Source organism: Cherax quadricarinatus, chromosome 41 (assembly GCF_038502225.1).
Source record: "Cherax quadricarinatus isolate ZL_2023a chromosome 41, ASM3850222v1, whole genome shotgun sequence".
NCBI classification, from domain to species: Eukaryota; Metazoa; Arthropoda; class Malacostraca; order Decapoda; family Parastacidae; genus Cherax; species Cherax quadricarinatus.
Window position 1 is genome coordinate 23,140,776 of NC_091332.1, and position 15,771 is coordinate 23,156,546.

At 41.1% G+C, this 15,771-nt stretch overlaps 2 protein-coding genes across 2 annotated transcripts in view; one reads left to right on the top strand and one right to left on the bottom strand.

The window, feature by feature from the left end:
- Positions 1 to 15,771, bottom strand: part of LOC128695988 (CTD small phosphatase-like protein 2-A) — a 455,855-nt gene that overhangs the window by 359,491 nt on the left and 80,593 nt on the right. The gene's annotated exons all lie outside the window — the stretch shown is intronic.
- The window catches only part of LOC128695941 (synaptic vesicle glycoprotein 2C), a 298,500-nt gene continuing 293,834 nt past the window's right edge, over positions 11,106 to 15,771 (top strand). The window contains exon 1 of the mRNA XM_053786908.2: positions 11,106 to 11,260. The gene's annotated coding sequence lies outside the window, so the exon portion shown is untranslated. The remainder of the gene's footprint in view (positions 11,261 to 15,771) is intronic.

Consider the following 15,771-nt stretch of genomic DNA (forward strand, 5'->3'; position numbering starts at 1 on the left):
TTTTCTCCCTTACTACTCTTTACATCATCATTCCACCAATCGCTCCTCTTCCCTCCCGCACCCACTTTCCTGTAACCACAAACTTCTGCTGAACACTCTAACACTACATTTTTAAACCTACCCCATACCTCTTCGACCCCATTGCCTATGCTCTCATTAGCCCATCTATCCTCCAATAGCTGTTTATATCTTTCCCTAACTGCCTCCTCTTTTAGTTTATAAACCTTCACCTCTCTCTTCCCTGATGCTTCTATTCTCCTTGTATCCCATCTACCTTTTACTCTCAGTGTAGCTACAACTACAAAGTGATCTGATATATCTGTGGCCCCTCTATAAACATGTACATCCTGAAGTCTACTCAACAGTCTTTTATCTACCAATACATAATCCAACAAACTACTGTCATTTCGCCCTACATCATATCTTGTATACTTATTTATCCTCTTTTTCTTAAAATATGTATTACCTATAACTAAACCCCTTTCTATACAAAGTTCAATCAAAGGGCTCCCATTATCATTTACACCTGGCACCCCAAACTTACCTACCACACCCTCTCTAAAAGTTTCTCCTACTTTAGCATTCAGGTCCCCTACCACAATTACTCTCTCACTTGGTTCAAAGGCTCCTATACATTCACTTAACATCTCCCAAAATCTCTCTCTCTCCTCTGCATTCCTCTCTTCTCCAGGTGCATACATGCTTATTATGACCCACTTCTCGCATCCAACCTTTAATTTAATCCACATAATTCTTGCATTTACACATTCATATTCTCTTTTCTCCTTCCATAACTGATCATTCAACATTACTGCTACCCCTTCCTTTGCTCTAACTCTCTCAGATACTCCAGATTTAATCCCATTTATTTCCCCCCACCGAAACTCCCCTACCCCCTTCAGCTTTGTTTCGCTTAGGGCCAGGACATCCAACTTCTTTTCATTCATAACATCAGCAATCATCTGTTTCTTGTCATCTGCACTACATCCACGCACATTTAAGCATTCCAGTTTTATAAAGTTTTTCTTCTTCTCTTTTTTAGTAAATGTCTACAGGAGAAGGGGTTACTAGCCCATTGCTCCCGGCATTTTAGTCGCCTCATACGACACGCATGGCTTACGGAGGAAAGATTCTTTTCCACTTCCCCATGGACAATAGAAGAAATAAAGAAGAACAAGAGCTATGTAGAAAAAGAAGAAAAACCTAGATGGATGTATATATATATATGCATGTGCGTGTCTGTGAAGTGTGACCAAAGTGTAAGTAGGAGTAGCAAGATATCCCTGTTATCTAGCGTGTTTATGAGACAGAAAAAGACACCAGCAATCCTACCATCATGCAAAACAGTTACAGGTTTCTGTTTCACAGTCATCTGGCAGGACGGTAGTACTTCTCTGGGTGGTTGCTGTCTACCAACCTACTACCTCATCTACCAACCTACTACCTACCTATATATATATATATATATATATATATATATATATATATATATATATATATATATATATATATATATATATGCAATAAGATCACAGTAAACAGGTGATTTCAAAATATGCAAAACAACCACTCTGAAAGAATAGAGAAATTCCAAGCGCTTTCGTGACTACTCACATTATCAAGGATAATGTGAGTAGTCATGAAAGCGCTTGGAATTTCTCTATTCTTTCAGAGTGGTTGTTTTGCATATATATATATATATATATATATATATATATATATATATATATATATATATATATATATATATATATATATATATATATATATATATATATATATATATATATATATATATATATATATATATATATATATATATATATATATATATATATATATATATATATATATATATATATATATATATATATATATATATATATATATATTAACACATCGGCCGTCTCCCGACAAGGCAGGGTGGCCCGAGAAAGAAAAACTTTCATCATTCACTCCATCACTGTCTTGCCAGAGGATGAGGTTAACCATAGAATTGATGAGGGAAAAAAGGTGAGTGGTACATTGATGTATATGTGGAGACAAAAAACGTTATAAGTGGAGCCAAAGAAAAGAATGTATGAAAGTATAGTAGTACCAACACTCTTTTATGGGTGTGAAGCTTGGGTTGTAAATGCTGCAGCGAGGAGGCTGTTGGAGGCAGTGGAGATGTCCTGTCTAAGGGCAATGTGTGGTGTAAATATTATGCAGAAAATTCGGAGTGTGGAAATTAGGAGAAGGTGTGGAGTTAATAAAAGTATTAGTCAGAGGGCTGAAGAGGGGTTGTTGAGGTGGTTTGGTCATTTAGAGAGAATGGATCAAAGTAGAATGACAAGGAGAGCGTATAAATCTGTAAGGGAAGGAAGGCGGGGTAGGGGTCGTCCTCGAAAAGGTTGGATGGAGGGGGGTAAAGGAGGTTTTGTAGGCGAGGGGCTTGGACTTCCAGCAAGCATGCATGAGCTTGTTAGATAGGAGTGAATGGAGACGAATGGTTTTTGGGACCTGACGAGCTGTTGTAGTGTGAGCAGGGTAATATTTAGTGAAAGGATTCAGGGAAACCGGTTATTATTATACAGCCGGACTTGAGTTCTGGAAATGGGAAGAACAATGCCTGCACTCTAAAGGAGGGGTTTGGGATATTAGCAGAGTGGAGGGATGTGTAATAGGATGGTATATATATATAATTGGGGCCCTGATATTATATTCTGTAGGGAGTTTATATTATTTCAGTCACTTTTTATATTGTATCTTTATATATGCTTCTAAACTGTTGTATCTGGGAACCTCTGCAAAAACAGTGATTATATATAAGTGAGGTGAAAGTGTTGAATGATGAAAGTATTTTCATTTTGGGGATTTTCTTTCTTTTTGGGTCACCCTGCCTAGGTGGGAGACGGCCGACTTGTTGAATATATATATATATATATATATATATATATATATATATATATATATATATATATATATATATATATATATATATATATATATATATATATATATATATATATAATTATATATATATAATATATATGTATATATATGTATATATATAATATATATGTATATATATATATATGTATATATATATATATACATATACATATATATATATATATATATATATATATAAATTATATATATATATATATATATATATATATATATATATATATATATATATATATATATATATATATATATATATATATATATATATATATATATATATATATATATATTTCATTATCACTCCATCACTTTTGTCAGAAGCGTGCTGACACTACAGTTATAAAATTGCACCATTAACACCCTTCAGAGTGCAGGCACTGTACTTCCCATATCCAGGACTCAAGTCCGGCTAATCAGTTTCCATGAATCCCTTTATTTGCCTCCACTCGCTCCTATCTAACACCTCACGCACGCTTACTGGAAGTTGAGCCCCCTCGCACACAAAACCTCCTTTACCCCCTCCCTCCAACCTTTCCTAGGACGACTCCTACCCCGCCTTCCTTCCACTACAAATTTATATGCTCTCCAATAATTCTGCTTCGTTCCTCTGTAAATGTCCGAACCACCTCAGCAACCCCTCTTCAGCCCTCTGGATAATATTTTTGAGACCCCAAACCTTCTAATTTGCAAGCTACAGATTTTCAGTATAATATTCACACACCAAATTGCTCTCAGACATGAAATCTCCCCTGCCTCCAGCCTTCTCCTTGTTGCAACATTCACCACCCATGCTTTACACCCATATATGATACGCTTTCCATCCATAGATAACATTCTTTGTCTCCACAGACTCCTCAGTGCACCACTCACCTTTTTTACCCAGATAAGTTCAATGGTTCACCTCATCTTTCATAGACCCATCTGTTGACAAGTAAACTCCCAAATATATGAATATATTCTCTTCCTCCATACTCAATCCCTCCAATCTGATAACCTAGCTTTCATTACCTGAAATTTTTGTTATTCTCATAACCTTGCTCTTTCCTGTATTCTCTTTTAGTTTCCTTCTTTCCTCCCAAATTCGTCCACCAACATCCACAGTTTCTTTTCAGAATCTCCCAAAAGCACAGCATCATCAGCAAAATGCAACTGTGACAGCTCCCACTTTGTGTTAGATTCTTTATGTTTTAATCCCACACCCACTGTCGACACCCGAGCATTCACTTCTCTTACAACTCCATCTATAAAAATATTGAACAACCATGGTGACATTACACATTAAGAAAATATTATATATATATATATATATATATATATATATATATATATATATAATATAGGGAGGTATCACCTCTAGAACTGTCATAGGGACCCTCATCCTCAGAGAAAAAAATAAACTTGCTTCAGGGAAAACTCAAGGTTCTCCCTGAAGCTGTTTGAGAATTTTCTCCTACCACCCCCTATATTAATATATATTTTATTTAAAGACGAAATACATTGACAAAACATTCACAAAAATACAATAGAAAATAAAACAACCTAGATAACAACTTAGAACTACATCTCAAATACTTCGTCCAGCTCCCTGGCAGTGGGCCACGTGCCCAAAATGCTGCAGGCATTTCCTCTCCGGATCGCGACACTTAGTCTCTGAAAGAGGAAGCTGGTCGCTCTGTAGTCCTTGGTTTCTATGATTAGCTTTTCACTCAGCTCTTTGAGGAACTTTAGAGCACACTTGCCTCATGTTCCAAGGGTTTCCGGCCCTATTGGGATGAAGTTATAGAAAGGGGAAAGGTCTTCATATTTGCAGATCTTCTGGGTCTCCCTGTGGCTGGCAGCTCCACCCCCTTCAGCTGTGGAGTATGGCAAGTAGGTGTCTGCCAATGTGGCAGCACAGGTGTAGTCCCAGGCAATCTGCTTTCCATCCTTCCAGGGTAGCATTGTGGCTTCATCAGGACGCTTTTGACTTCTGTCAAACCTCTGCACTTGGAGTTCCCGTTACGATGGGCAACGGGCTGTGGCGAGGCTTCTCTTTATGATGTCATTGATCTCCTCATGTCTGGCATATTTTCCTTCTGCTGTGTGACTCACAAGACCATGAAGTCCGAATTGATCAGCTGTCGCCCTGCCGCAAATACACCTATGTTCGGTGAGGATGGGGGCGGCTAGACGAAGAGCAGCACCAATCCGAATGGCTTGTGGGTCGAGTCGAGTGCCCAGGGAGGAATTGGGAACAGCTAGAAGGAAATCTCCTGAGTGTGGTGCCTTCACCGCCAGGAGATGAGTTTTGTCCTTTCCTGAAGTGTTGGCAATTTTTTCCATGATCGGTTTGTCCCAGTGCTCTTTGGGAGGAGCTGATCTACTGGAGGAGTCTGCAAGGGTGTCCCACCGTATCGCTGCTTCAGTAAACCTGGGGTTTTGAGCTCCTACCACGTCTCTCAAGCGTTCAGGGACAGTCTTCTTAACTAGTGCACTGGAAGTCAAACACGAAGACAGAAAAGCAGGTAAAGTTGCATGCATTGCTTTGTGCACCCCTATACCTCCCAGTGATAGGTTCAGGGCCTTCTTAAAGGTTGATCTTAGGTGTGCGTCATATTCGTTGAGTGTTAGGTTGTCAAAAGAGGGTGCACACCTCAGGAAGTAAGTGAGTCTTGGCATAGTAAGACACCTTGTGAGGAGATACAGAGCATCATGGGCATCAAGATCGCTTATTCTCTCCTCCATTCTCATCAAGTCATTCAATTTTTCGTTGAGGACAGTGTCGATGGCCTGGTGACCCAGTGGTGCTCCCAAGAGGGTACTGTTGGACGGAGTAGTAGTAGAGACTTCCGGGAGGATTCTTCACACGACATTGATTATTTCCTGGTTCGCTGTGATGATTTCACACTTGGAGGGATTGAGGATGAGTCCCAAGTCTTCTTCCTGTGTTTTCACCAGTTGTAGGTCCTCTAACAGGGACTCTTCAGTACCTGCCAGAGTGCCATCATCTAGGTACCAGATGTTGAGCTCCCTGTGTAGGCTGGAAGTTAGTTCTCTTACTACCAAGCAGAAGAGAAGTGGAACGAGTCGGTCACCCTGCTGAACACCCTCTGATGAGAGAATTTCATGTTCTGCAAACAAAAGAATTGAGGGTTTGCTGTAGCCAGCTGAAATGAAGGGAAAAAGGCTGGGGAACCGATCCCGAATGGCCGGCAAGACAACATCTCTCTTCACCATATTAAAGGCATTTCTAAAATCAAGTTTGACAACGGCCTTGTCTTCCGGTAGGTCCCTGATGTAGGCTCTTGCTGCACGAGCTGCGGCTTCACTGCCTTGAGAGACCCCAAAGCCCAGTTGGTGTAGCTGGAGTAAATTGACAGCTTCTAGGCAAATGTTTCTTACTGCTGCTTTGGGAACGAGACGGCGAAGAGTGTTACCAACAGCAATGGGTATTCTGTTAGGAAATTATAGATCCATCTACCAACTTTTCCAGTTATTCTTTTATCACGCATTTTGTGCGTTATTACACCATGGTCACACTTGTCAAAGGCTTTTGCAAAGTCTGTGCATACTACATCTGCCTTTTGTTTGTCTTCTAGAGCATCCATGACCTTGTCATAGTGGTTCAGTAGTTGGAACAAACAGGAGCGCCCTGCAGTAAACCCATGTTGCCCTGGGTTGTAATAAATATCTGTCAGTGAATTAACAGTAGTGAGGACGTGATCCGTCAATTGACAGTCGGACGCTCTACCACCTACACTAACCCAGGCCTCTAATAGGTAGGAATTCGAATTAATACTATATTATATTCCGTCAGAGGCACCAAATGTCACACATCTGAACTCCTTCCCTCGGCCCAAGAGCTTTAGTAGTAGTTCCGTTATTACCCTCCTCAAAACCACATCGTCTAGGAACTCAAACTATGTTTCGATTTCTTCCTATTAGAGGCCCAGGTAGTCGAAACGGTAGAGCATTGCGCTGCCAATTTACGGAAGGCGTTTTGAGCCCCTCTTCTACCTTTGTTTATATATATATATATATATATATATATATATATATATATATATATATATATATATATATATATATATATATATATAGTAGGTTGGTAGACAGCAACCACCCAGGGAAGTACTACCGTCCTGCCAGATGACTGTGAAACAGAAACCTGTAACTGTTTTGCATGATGGTAGGATTGCTGGTTTCTTTTTCTGTCTCATAAACACGCTAGATAACGGATATCTTGATACTCCTACTTACACTTTGGTCACACTTCACAGACACGCACATGCATATATATATATATACATACATCTAGGTTTTTCTCCTTTTTCTAAATAGCTCTTGTTCTTCTTTATTTCTTCTATTGTCCATGGGGAAGTGGAAAAGAATCTTTCCTCCGTAAGCCATGCGTGTCGTATGAGGCGACTAAAATGCCGGGAGCAATGGGCTAGTAACCCCTTCTCCTGTAGACATTTACTAAAAAAGAGAAGAAGAAAAACTTTATAAAACTGGGATGCTTGAATGTGCGTGGATGTAGTGCGGATGACAAGAAACAGATGATTTTGATGTTATGAATGAAAAGAAGTTGGAAGTCCTGGCCCTAAGCGAAACAAAGCTGAAGGGGGTAGGGGAGCTTCGGTGGGGGGAAATAAATGGGAGTATCTGAGAGAGTTAGAGCAAAGGAAGGGGTAGCAGTAATGTTGAAGGATCAGTTATGGAAGGAGAAAAGAGAATATGAATGTGTAAATTCAAGAATTGTGTGGATTAAAGTAAAGGTTGGATGCGAGAAGTGGGTCATAATAAGCGTGTATGCACCTGGAGAAGAGAGGAATGTAGAGGAGAGAGAGAGATTTTGGGAGATGTTAAGTGAATGTATAGGAGCCTTTGAACCAAGTGAGAGAGTAATTGTGGTAGGGGACCTGAATGCTAAAGTAGGAGAAACTTATAGAGAGGGTGTGGTAGGTAAGTTTGGGGTGCCAGGTGTAAATGATAATGGGAGCACTTTGATTGAACTTTGTATAGAAAGGGGTTTAGTTATAGGTAATACATATTTTAAGAAAAAGAGGATAAATAAGCATACAAGATATGATGTAGGGCAAAATGACAGTAGTTTGTTGGATTATGTATTGGTAGATAAAAGACTGTTGAGTAGACTTCAGGATGTACATGTTTATAGAGGGGCCACAGATATATCAGATCACTTTCTAGTTGTAGCTACACTGAGAGTAAAAGGTAGATGGGATACAAGGAGAATAGAAGCATCAGGGAAGAGAGAGGTGAAGGTTTATAAACTAAAAGAGGAGGCAGTTAGGGTAAGATGTAAACAGCTATTGGAGGATAGATGGGCTAATGAGAGCATAGGCAATGGGGTCGAAGACGTATGGGGTAGGTTTAAAAATGTAGTGTTAGAGTGTTCAGCAGAAGTTTGTGGTTACAGGAAAGTGGGTGCGGGAGGGAAGAGGAGCGATTGGTGGAATGATGATGTAAAGAGAGTAGCAAGGGAGAAAAAGTTAGCATATGAGAAGTTTTTACAAACTAGAAGTGATGCAAGGAGGGAAGAGTATATGGAGAGAAAGAGAGAGGTTAAGAGAGTGGTGAAGCAGTGTAAAACGAGAGCAAATGAGAGAGTGGGTGAGATGTTATCAACAAATTTTGTTGAAAATAAGAAAAAGTTTTGGAGTGAGATTAACAAGTTGAGGAAGCCTAAAGAACAAATGGATTTGTCAGTTAAAAATAGGAGAGGAGAGTTATTAAATGGAGAATTAGAGGTATTGGGAAGATGGAGGGAATATTTTGAGGAATTGTTAAATGTTGATGAAGTTAGGGAAGCTGTGATTTCGTGTATAGGGCAAGGAGGAATAACATCTTGTAGGAGTGAGGAAGAGCCAGTTGTGAGTGTGGGGAAAGTTCGTGAGGCAGTAGGTAAAATGAAAGGGGGTAAGGCAGCCGGGATTGATGGGATAAAGATAGAAATGTTAAAAGCAGGTGGGGATACAGTTTTGGAGTGGTTGGTGCAATTATTTAATAAATGTATGGAAGAGGGTAAGGTACCTTGAGATTGGCAGAGAGCATGCATAGTTCCTTTGTATAAAGGCAAAGGGGACAAAAGAGAGTGCAAAAATTATAGGGGGATAAGTCTGTTGAGTATACCTGGTAAAGTGTATGGTAGAGTTATTATTGAAAGAATTAAGAGTAAGACAGAAAATAGGATAGCAGATGAACAAGGAGGCTTTAGGAAAGGTAGGGGGAGTGTGGACCAGGTGTTTACAGTGAAACATATAAGTGAACAGTATTTAGATAAGGCTAAAGAGGTCTTTTTGGCATTTATGGATTTGGAAAAGGCGTATGACAGGGTGGATAGGGAGGCAATGTGGCAGATGTTGCAGGTGTATGGTGTGGGAGGTAGGTTACTGAAAGCAGTGAAGAGTTTTTACGAGGATAGTGAGGCTCAAGTTAGAGTATGTAGGAAAGAGGGAAATTATTTCCCAGTAAAAGTAGGTCTTAGACAAGGATGTGTGATGTCACCGTGGTTGTTTAATATATTTATAGATGGGGTTGTAAGAAAAGTAAATGCGAGGGTCTTGTCAAGAGGCGTGGAGTTAAAAGATAAAGAATCACACATAAAGTGGGAGTTGTCACAGTTGCTCTTTGCTGATGACACTGTGCTCTTGGGAGATTCTGAAGAGAAGTTGCAGAGATTGGTGGATGAATTTGGTAGGGTATGCAAAAGAAGAAAATTAAAAGTGAATACAGGAAAGAGTAAGGTTATGATGATAACAAAAATATTAGGTGATGAAAGATTGGATATCAGATTGGAGGGAGAGAGTATGGAGGAGGTGAATGTATTCAGATATTTGGGAGTGGATGTGTCAGCGGATGGGTCTATGAAAGTTGAGGTGAATCATAGAATTGATGAGGGGAAAAGGGTGAGTGGTGCACTTAGGAGTCTGTGGAGACAAAGAACTTTGTCCTTGGAGGCAAAGAGGGGAATGTATGAGAGTATAGTTTTACCAACGGTCTTATATGGGTGTGAAGCATGGGTGATGAATAATGCAGCGAGGAGAAGGCTGGAGGCAGTGGAGATGTCATGTCTGACGGCAATGTGTGGTGTGAATATAATGCAGAGAATTCGTAGTTTGGAAGTTAGGAGGAGGTGCGGGATTACCAAAACTGTTGTCCAGAGGGCTAAGGAAGGGTTGTTGAGGTGGTTCGGACATGTAGAGAAAATGGAGCGAAACAGAATGACTTCAAGAGTGTATCAGTCTGTAGTGGAAGGAAGGCAGGGTAGGGGTCGGCCTAGGAAAGGTTGGAGGGAGGGGGTAAAGGAGGTTTTGTGTGCGAGGGGCTTGGACTTCCAGCAGGCATGCGTGAGCGTGTTTGATAGGAGTGAATGGAGACGAATGGTTTTTAATACTTGACGTGCTGTTGGAGTGTGAGCAAAGTAACATTTATGAAGGGGTTCAGGGAAACCGGCAGGCCGGACTTGAGTCCTGGAGATGGGAAGTACAGTGCCTGCACTCTGAAGGAGGGGTGTTAATGTTGCAGTTTAAAAACTGTAGTGTAAAGCACCCTTCTGGCAAGACAGTGATGGAGTGAATGATGGTGAAAGTTTTTCTTTTTCGGGCCACCCTGCCTTGGTGGGAATCGGCCAGTGTGATAATAAAAAAAATATATATATATATTATATATATATATATATATATATATATATACATATCTATATATATATATATATATATATATATATATATATATATATATATATATCTTAATTTTATATTCCTTCTAACATTCTTAGTTACTGCAAAAATTTATACTTTTGAGTTTGTCAAATCAATGCTTGACGGATAATCCAGGTCAACAAACTCTGGCTATGAAGCGCCTTATGTATACTCTAAGCTCAGCTGAAAATATGTTAGATATAGTTCGTGAGGGCAGGTGCGTGTCGCTAGTTAAGTTGAGGTGTTGAGAAGAGCATCCTCATTATCAAACTGTTGCTGGCATGACGTACTGGTGGTGTGGCAGGCTCCTGGGCCCTCACCCCTGCCCCTCACACACGTGAAGGGGCGTCCAGGTGAGGGATGAATGGTGCTGCAGGGGTGAAGGGCAGACAAGAGCATGTGTAATAACCATCAGGGTGGCCCTGGGTGCGCGCGCAGCTGCTGGCGCACGACATAGCCCTGTCACCACGCAGGAAGGTGCTCGCAACCGTCCCACTGCTGGACATACATATCCAGCCCAGTCTCTTGTCCTCTGTGTGTCTCTCTCTACCCCACCTGTGCCCAGTCTCACCCTTCAACACGGCTACCTCGTCATAGCATGGAAGGTAAGCCTTTGGATGGCCGTGTTTGGTATCAGTAAAGGGAAATAATCAATGTGTGAGGGGCGGGAGGGAGGGGAGAGAGCAGCTGATAGCGTCGTCCAGAGTGTTAGCCTCCCCTCGCTGCCCTCCGCCCACCTCCTCATCACATACATTGATGCACCTCACATATAGTCCTAAGGTCACATCATGAATCCAGTGGCATAGCGCTACACTAGTAGTAACATCAGAGCTGCAGGGCCTCTCAATATATGCAGCACAGGTGGGCTAGGCCGTGTCAAGCACTCGCAGATTTATTTTCTTCATGTAACAGGAAATGTGCAATAAAAAGTTTACTCCCATGTTTGCTGAAAGAATGAAATTTCATTTAATGGGCTTCAGTGACAGTTAAAGTATTTTATTTAGCGAACCCATAAAATTACGTGGTATATTATTAAGATGCAAGAGCGCCGTGTTCAGCGCAATTAAATGCGCTGCAGAACATACAGAGAAGAATGAAGTTATTCCCCTGTATGAGGAATATTTCCCATGGAGAAAGATTGAGAACTCTGAGCCTAGACTCTTGAAAGGTATAGAAAAAGGGGTACGTGGTTGAGGTGTACCTGTGGAAGGCAGATATAAATCAAGGGGATAAATAAAGTAAGAAAACGATATAACCAAACACCTGTACTTGTGACCGGTTTTGAGAGCCAACCTACAAGACAGGAATCGTAAAGTGTATTAATGTTGAATCTGATTACGAATGTAAGCCATCACTGATTTTGGCAGCGAAGCCGTCGATAAATGAAGAGACTACGAAACTGTCATTAAAGCAACAATGGGTAGCTTTTAAAATGGGTTAAAGACTGGGTGGTTGACTGTGAGTGGGACCCATCCAGCTGGGTCAGAAGGACTAGATGTTAGCTCCTATGTTTATGTATATATTTGCACTAATACCACAAGACTAGTAAATTTTATGATGATAATGGAAAAACCCCAAATTACCAAAGCTAATGAAGACTGGCGATAAATTACATTGATGTATTTAAAAAATGTACCTGGTAGGGTGTGTATGACGTGATGTGGCTGTTGCAAGTGTATGAGTTTGGTGGCAAGTTGCTGAAGGATTAGAAGTGTTTATGGTAAGAGTGAAGATCAGATTGTGGTGTATAAGTGGAATATTTTCCAGCAAAATTAGACTATAGACAGGGATGTATGATGCTACTGTAGTTGTTCAATGTATTTTAAGATTTGTTACCGTGAGTGCTGGTGTTGGGGAAGAGGTGGGGTTAAGACACCAAATGTGATACAACTTGAGAGTTGTCACTGTTGCTCTTTCCTGAAGATACAGTAATTTTCGGAGATTTGGCAAAGTTCAAAGGTCAAAAGTGAATTCAGGAAGGTGTAAGGTTATTGTAAAATATAAGGAATGGAGGATTTTGTTAAAGTGGTTAACAAGGAGTATGGAGATATTGAAGATCCTTATATATTGTTAAGAGTGGACGTTACAGCAGGTGGGGCTATTAATCACCAGATAAACCATACACTCCTCGAGTTGAAAAGTAGTTGGAATAGTGAATAATCTGTAAAAAAAAAAGTTCATAAATGAATTTAGAAATGGGAATGTGTCCCAGATATACCCCTCACACACTGTGTCCCAGATATACCCCTCACACACTGTGTCCCAGATATACCCCTCACACACTGTGTCCCAGATATACCCCTCACACACTGTGTCCCAGATATACCCCTCACACACTGTGTCCCAGATATACCCCTCACACACTGCGTCCCAGATATACCCCTCACACACTGTGTCCCAGATATACCCCTCACACACTGTGTCCCAGATATACCCCTCACACACTGTGTCCCAGATATACCCCTCACACACTGTGTCCCAGATATACCCCTCACACACTGTGTCCCAGATATACCCCTCACACACTGTGTCCCAGATATACCCCTCACATACTGTGTCCCAGATATACCCCTCACACACTGTGTCCCAGATATACCCCTCACACACTGTGTCCCAGATATACCCCTCACACACTGTGTCCCAGATATACCCCTCACACACTGTGTCCCAGATATACCCCTCACACACTGTGTCCCAGATATACCCCTCACACACTGTGTCCCAGATATACCCCTCACACACTGTGTCCCAGATATACCCCTCACACACTGTGTCCCAGATATACCCCTCACACACTGTGTCCCAGATATACCCCTCACACACTGTGTCCCAGATATACCCCTCACACACTAAGTCCCAGATATACCCCTCACACACTGTGTCCCAGATATACCCCTCACACACTGTGTCCCAGATATACCCCTCACACACTGTGTCCCAGATATACCCCTCACACACTGTGTCCCAGATATACCCCTCACACACTGTGTCCCAGATATACCCCTCACACAGTGTCCCAGATATACCCCTCACACACTGTGTCCCAGATATACCCCTCACACACTGTGTCCCAGATATACCCCTCACACACTGTGTCCCAGATATACCCCTCACACACTGTGTCCCAGATATACCCCTCACACACTGTGTCCCAGATATACCCCTCACACAGTGTCCCAGATATACCCCTCACACACTGTGTCCCAGATATACCCCTCACACACTGTGTCCCAGATATACCCCTCACACACTGTGTCCCAGATATACCCCTCACACACTGTGTCCCAGATATACCCCTCACACACTGTGTCCCAGATATACCCCTCACACACTGTCCCAGATATACCCCTCACACACTGTGTCTCAGATATACCCCTCACACACTGTCTCAGATATACCCCTCATACACTGTATAATGTGTCCCAGATATACCCCTCACAGACTTTGTCTCAGATATACCCCTCACACTGTATAATGCGTCCCAGATATACCCCTCACACATTGTGTCCCAGATATACCCCTCATACTATAATGTGTCCCAGATATACCCCTCACACACTGTATAATGCGTCCCAGATATATCTTTCACACACTGTGTCCAAGATATACCCCTCACACACTGTATAATGTGTCTCACATATACCCTTCACACAGTGTGTCCCAGATATACCGCTCACACACTGTATAATGTGTCCCAAATATACCCCTCACAAACACTGTATGTGTCCCAGATATACCCCTCACACACTGTATCCCAGATATACCCCTCACACATACTGTATAGTGTGTCCCAGATATACTCTTCACACACTGTGTCTAAGATATACCCTTCACACACTGTGTCTAAGATATACTCTTCACACACTGTGTACCAGATATACCCTTCACACACTGTGTCTAAGATATACCCTTCACACACTGTGTCTAAGATATACCCTTCACACACTGTGTCTAAGATATACCCTTCACACACTGTGTCTAAGATATACCCTTCACACACTGTGTCTAAGATATACCCTTCACACACTGTGTCTAAGATATACCCTTCACACACTGTGTATAAGATATATCCCTCACACACTGTGTCTAAGATATATCCCTCACACACTGTGTCTAAGATATAACCTTCACTCACTGTGTCTAAGATATAACCTTCACACACTGTGTATAAGATATATCCCTCACACACTGTGTCTAAGATATATCCCTCACACACTGTGTCTAAGATATAACCTTCACACACTGTGTATAAGATATATCCCTCACACACTGTGTCTAAGATATATCCCTCACACACTGTGTCTAAGATATAACCTTCACACACTGTGTCTAAGATATATCCCTCACACACTGTGTCTAAGATATATCCCTCACACACTGTGTCTAAGATATATCCCTCACACACTGTGTCTCAGATATATCCCTCACACACTGTGTCTAAGATATATCCCTCACACACTGTGTCTAAGATATATCCCTCACACACTGTGTCTAAGATATATCCCTCACACACTGTGTCTAAGATATATCCCTCACACACTGTGTCTCAGATATATCCCTCACACACTGTGTCTAAGATATATCCCTCACACACTGTGTCTCAGATATATCTCTCACACACTGTGTAATCAATGGCTTTCTAAATAGCTTCTTTTTTGTAACCACTTTCAACTAATTGCATTTGTATCTGTTGTAAGGTCTTACTTATACAACACTTTTATGCAGGTGTGAAGCATTGTCTTTAAAAGTTGGAACAAAGTGAAGAAGGCTGGAGACAGTGTGGTCTTCAGTGTGTGGTGCACAGTCCATGATCACTCTTCAATCTTCACACACATACAGAAGTGTCGACACAGTTATATTCTAATTGGTCACCCTTTTCATGTCCATTCACAAATTTATTTCCACAGATTCCTCAACTCTTCGGCAACTTTCTTCTATCACAGGTTTTGTGATTCACTTTATGTTTCTCAGAGCAACATCTGCTGACACACTCGATCACATCTTGCACTGCTACTTCAGACATCATTTATTCATTATTATTTTCGGAGTTAACTCACTCCATCTCTGTACAAAATCGAAGAAAATAATATATAACAATCAAATGTAATTATATGCT